We start from the raw sequence: 6,059 nt of genomic DNA on the forward strand, positions 1-6,059 counted from the left end.
TATGTAGTTGATTACATTGATGGATTTCCATATATTGAACCATCTTTGCATCACTGGGATGAAATCTACTTGATCGTGGTGAATGATCATGTTGATGTGTTCTTGGATTCGGTTTGCGAGAATTTTATTGAATATTTTTGATATTCATAAGGGAAATTGGTCTGAAGTTCTCTCTCTTTTGTTAGGTCTTTCTGAGGTTTTGGCTTCAGCATAACTGTAGCTTACTAGAATGAATTGGATAGTGTTCTTTCTGTTTCTATTTTGTCGAAAATTTGAAGAGTAGTGGTATTAGTTCTACTTTGAAGGTCTGATAGAATTCTGCACTAAACTCATCAGGTCCTGTGCTTTTTTGGTTGTGAGACTTTTAATGACTGTTTTTATTTCTTTTAGGGGTTATGGGATTGTTTAGACAGTTTATCTGATCCTGATTTAACTTTGAAATTTGGTGTATGTCTTTAAAATTGCCCATTTCATCCAGATTTTCCAATTGTGTTGAGTATAGGCTTTTGTAGGAGGATCTGATGATTTTTGAATTTCCTCAGTTTCTGTTGTTATAGCTTCCTTTTCATTTCTGATTTTGTTCATTTGAAACTATTTCTGTATCCTCTGGTCAGCCTGGATAATGGTTTATCTATCTTGTTGATTTTTTCAAAGAATCAGCTCCTGGTTTTGTTGATTCTTTGTCTAGTTCTTTTTGTTTCTATTTAGTTTATTTCAGCCCCAAGTTTGATTATTTCCTGCCATCTACTCCTCTTGGGTGTATTTGCTTCTTTTTGTTCTAGAGCATTCAGGTGTGCTGTTAGGCTGCTATAATATTCTCTCTCCACTTTTTTTTTGGTAGTCACTCAGAGCTCTTAGCACAACTTTCATTGTGTCCCAAGTTTGGGTATGTTTTGCCTTCATTTTTATTTAATTCTAAAAAGTCTTAAATTTCTTTCTTTGATTATTCCTTGACCAAGTTATCATTGAGTAAAGCATTGTTCACCTTCCATGTGTATGTGGAATTTCTGTTGTTTTTGTTGCCTTAGTCCATGATGATTTGATAGGACAGATGGGATGATTTCAACCTTCTTCAATCTGTTGAGGCCTGTTTTATGACTGATTGTATGGTTGATCTTGGAGAAGGTGCCATGAGAGGAAGGAGCTTTTGTTTTATGATGATATGTTCTATAGATATCTGTGAAATCCATTTGGTCCATAACTTCTGTTAGTTTCACTGTGTCTCTGTTTAGTTTGTTTTTCTATGATCTATCCAGGACCCTGATATAGCTGTTTCTTGTGAGACTATGCCGGGGCCTAGCAAACACATAAGTAGATGCTCAGAGTCAGCTATTATTGGATGGAGCACAGGGCCCCCAATGGAGGAGCTAGAGAAAGTATCCAAGGAGCTAAAGAGATCTGCAACCCTGTAGGTGCAACAACATTATGAACTAACCAGTACCCCGGAGCTCTTGACTCTAGCTGCATATGTATCAAAAGATGGCCTAGTCGGTCATCAATGGAAAGAGAGGCCCATTGGTCAGGCAAACTTTATATGCCCCAGTATAGGGGAATGCCAGGGCCAAAAAAAAAAAAAATGGGAATGGGTGGATAGGGAAGTGGTGGTGGTGGGGGGGGGTTTGGGGGACTTTTGGGATAGCATTCTAAATGTAATTGAGGAAAATACGTAATAATAAAAAATATTAAAAAAAAAGACTGGGTTGTTTAAGTCTTTCAGTATTATTGTGTGAGGTGCAATGTGTGCTTTGAGCTTTAGTAAAGTTTCTTTTATGAATGTGGGTGCCCTTGCATTTGGAGCATAGATGTTCAGAATTGAGAGTTCTTCTTGGTAGTTTTTTCTTTTGATCAGTATGAAAGTGTCCCTCCTTATCTTTTTTGATATATTTTGGTTGTAAGTCGATTTTATCTGATATTAGAATGCCTACTACAGTGTGTTTCTCAGGACAATTTGTTTGGAAAATTGTTTTCTAGCCCTTTACTCTGAGGCAGTGTATGTGTTTAACACTGAGGTGCCTTTCCTGTAAGCAGCAAAATACTGGGTTCTGTTTACGTTATCCAGTCTGTTAGTCTGTTTTTTTATTGGTGAATTGAGTCCATTGATGTTAAGAGATATTAAGGAGTAGTGTTTGTTACTTCCTGTTATGTTTGATGTTATTTTTATGTTTGTGTGGCTATCTTCTTTTGAGTTTTTTGAAAGAAAATTATTCCCTTGCTTTTTCTAGGGTGTAGTTTCCCTCCTTGTGTTGGCATTTTTCCATCTATTATCCTTGTATAGATGGATTTGTGGAAAGATATTGTGTAAATTTGGTTTTGTCATGGAATAGCTCGGTTTCTGCATCTGTGGTAACTGAGAGTTTTGCTGGGGCTGACACTTGTGTTCTCTTAGGGTCTGTATGACATCCCAGTTTTCATAGTCTCTGTTGAGAAGTCTTTTGTAATTCTGATAGGTCTGCCTTTATATGTTACTTGATCTTTTTCCCTTACTGCTTTTAAAATTCTTGCTTTGTTTTGTGCTTTTGGTGTTTTGACTATTATGTGATGGGAGGGATTTCTTTTCTGGTCCAATCTATTTGGAGTTCTGTAGGCTTCTTGTATATTCACGAGCATCTCTTTCTTTAGGTTAGAGAAGTTTTCTTGTATAATTTTGTTGAAATTATTTATTGGCCCTTTAATTTGGGAATCTTCACTCTCTTTTGTACCCATTATCCTTTGGTTTGGTCTTCTCATTGTGTCCTGGATTTTCTGGATGTTTTGGGTTAGGAGATTTTTGTATTTTGCATTTTTGTTGACTGCTGTGTTCATGTTTTCTGTTTTATCATCTGTACCTGATATTCTCTTCTATCTCTTGTATTCTGTTGGTGGTTCTTATATCTATGACTCCTGATCTCTTTCCTATGTTTTCTCTCTCCAGGGTTGTCTCTGTGATTTCTTTATTGTTTCTATTTCCATTTTTAGATCCTGGATGGTTTTGGTGAATTCCCTCACCTCTTTGGTTGTATTTTCTTGAAATACTTTAAGGAATTTTTGTTGTTCCTCTTAAAGTGTTTCTACCTGTTTACCTGTGTTCTCTTCTATTTCTTTAAGACAGTTATTTATGTTCTTCTTAAAGTCCTCTATCATCATCATGAGATGTCATTTTAAATCAGAGTCTTGATTTTTTTTTTGGTGTATTGGGGTAACCAGGGCTTGCTGTGGTGGGAGAACTGGGTTCTGATGATGCCAGGTAGCCTTGGTATCAGTTGCTTATGTTCTTATGCTTGCCTTTTGCCATCTGGTTATCTCTGATGTTAGCTGGTCTTGATGTCTCCCGACTGTGACTTGCCCATTCTGCAAGTCTGTGTGTCAGTCATCCTGGGTGACGAGTTCTCTCCTGGATGAATTTAGCTATGGAGAGCTGTGGTACAGGGTCGGCTCTGGGATGCAGACCAAAACCAGAAGAATTCTGTCCCCAGATGTTCCTTGGTTCCTGTGTCCTGATGGCTCAGGGTGGGTCCCTCTTGGGCCAGGAAGTTGAACAGAAGTCTTATCTGTACTCCCAGATGTACAGGCACTTCTGGGAGACCAGCTGTCCTCTTGATGTATTTTTGTATGTAGTGCTGTTGCATAGGATAAGTTCCAGGCACATAAGGAAACTGGAAGGCTTCTGTTCCAGGCCACTCCTCCATTCTTGTGTCCTGAGGGTTTAGGGTAGGTTCCTCTAAGCAACAGTAGTGGTCTTACCTGTGCTCACAGGATGTCTGCACTCCTGGTGCTCTTTGGGTATGGAGTCCCATGGCACAGGATCAGCTTTAGGCACAGACAGAAACTGGAATGCCATCCATAGAAGTTTTCTTCAAAAATAACCAGAAACTGGAAACAACCTAGATGACCCTGAATGGATAAAGAAGAATGGATAAAGAAAATGTGATATATCTACACAATGTCATACTGTTCAACTATTAAAATCCAAGATATCATGAATTTTGCAGGCAAATAAATGGATGGAACTTGATAATATCCTGACTGAGGTAACTCAGTCCCCAAAGGACATGCATGGTATGTACTCACTTATAAGTGGATATTATCCATAAAATACAGGTACCATGCTACACTCTACAGACCCAAAGAAGCTAAACAAGACGAGAGGTCAAAGTGAGAAAGCTTGCATTTTACTTAGAAAAGGGAATAAAATAGTCATAAAAGGCAGATGTAGGGAGGAAACTTGGAGAAGGGTATTGTGACTGGCAAGGGGGATTCAGGATCAGGTGTGAGGAAAGACAGGAGAGATGTCTAGATGGCCATGAAAACGAATGTAAATCTGCAACTGATGTGGGTGTGGAGGTTGGAGACATCTCCAGGAGGAGACATGGCCTGGGACAAGGGAGGCACCAAAGAATCAATGAGGGTGACCTTAGCTGTGACTCAGTACTACATTGGAGATATGGACCCTGAAGAGGATACCTTCTGTATCTTGACAGAACCTCAGTGGAGCAATAGAGACATCAGCCCTCTCACAAAACTTTCATCCCCAAATTTATCCTGTCTACAAGTAATGCAGGCATGGGGGATGGAGCAGAGACTGGGAGAATGGCCAACCAATAACTGGCCCAACTTGAAACCCACCTCATGGGTAAGCATCAATAAGAGAAAGGATTGTAGGTCCCAAAGGGGATAATACTCCACAGGAAGATCAACAGAGTCAACCAACCTGGACCCTTGGGGCTCTCAGAATCTGAATCACCAACCAAAGAACATATATGGGTTGAACCTAGGCCTCCCCACTCATATGTAGCAGATGTGCAGCTTGACATTCATGTGGGTCCTGAACAACTGGAATGGGGGCTATCTCTAAACCTGTTGTCTATTTGTGGGATATGTTCTAGCTAGGCTGCCCTGTCTAGCCTCAGTGGGAGAAGATGTGCCTAGCCTCTCAGAGACTTGAATTGCCAGGGTCGGGGGAACCCCAGGGGGACCTGACTTGTCCAGAGGAGAAGGAAAAGGAAGAGGAAGGAAGGATTATGGGAAGAGATGACAGTGAGGGGGCAATGGGTGGGATGTAAAGTGAATAAGTAAAAACAAGTAAATTATATTTTTTAAAAAGTAAAAACAAACAAACAAACAAACAAAAAAACCTTTCGTTGCTGCTCTAGCCTCTCTCTTTCCGAGCTGCTAGTGCTCCTGCAACCATGGTGAATGTGCCTAAAACCTGCCGGATATTCTGCAAGAAATGTGGAAAGCACCAACCCCACAAGGTGACACAGTACAAAAAGGGCAAGGATTCATTTGTATGCTCAGGGAAAGCAGCGTTATGACAGGAAACAGAGTGGCTATGGTGGGCAGACTAAGCCTATTTTCTGCAAAATGGCTAAAACTACAAAGAAGATTGTGCTGAGACTAGAGTGCGTTGAGCCCAGCTGCAAATCTAGGAGGATGCTGGCTATTAAGAGATGCAAGCATTTTGAATTGGCAGGCGACAAGAAGAGAAAGGGCCAAGTGATCCAGTTCTAAGCCGATTTTGTTATGAAGACAATAAAATCTTTTTTTTTTCATTTTTATTAGGTATTTAGCTCATTTACATTTCCAGTGCTATACCAAAAGTCTCCCATACCCACCCACCCCCAATCCCCTACCCACCCACTCCCCCTTTTTGGCCCTGGCGTTCCCCTAGACTGGGGCATATAAAGTTTGCGTGTCCAATGGGCCTCTCTTTCCAGTGATGGCCGACTAGGCCATCTTTTGATACATATGCAGCTAGAGTCAAGAGCTCCGGGGTACTGGTTAGTTCATAATGTTGATCCACCTATAGGGTTGCAGATCCCTTTAGCTCCTTGGGTACTTTCTCTAGCTCCTCCATTGGGAGCCCTGTGATCCATCCATTAGCTGGCTGTGAGCATCCACTTCTGTGTTTGCTAGGCCCTGGCATAGTCTCACAAGAGACAGCTACATCTGGGTCCTTTCGATAAAATCTTGCTAGTGTATGCAATGGTGTCAGCGTTTGGATGCTGATTATGGGGTGGATCCCTGGATATTGCAGTCTCTACATGGTCCATCCTTTCATCTCAGCTCCAAACTTTGTCTCT

The 6,059-nt window shown here is 40.7% G+C and overlaps 1 pseudogene; it reads left to right on the forward strand.

Annotated features, from left to right (window-relative positions):
* Positions 1-5,165: 5,165 nt before the first annotated feature.
* Positions 5,166-5,507, forward strand: Gm44254 (annotated as a pseudogene).
* The last annotated feature ends 552 nt before the right edge of the window (positions 5,508-6,059 follow it).

This window comes from Mus musculus, chromosome 7, assembly GCF_000001635.26.
Source record: "Mus musculus strain C57BL/6J chromosome 7, GRCm38.p6 C57BL/6J".
Lineage (NCBI taxonomy): Eukaryota > Metazoa > Chordata > Mammalia > Rodentia > Muridae > Mus > Mus musculus.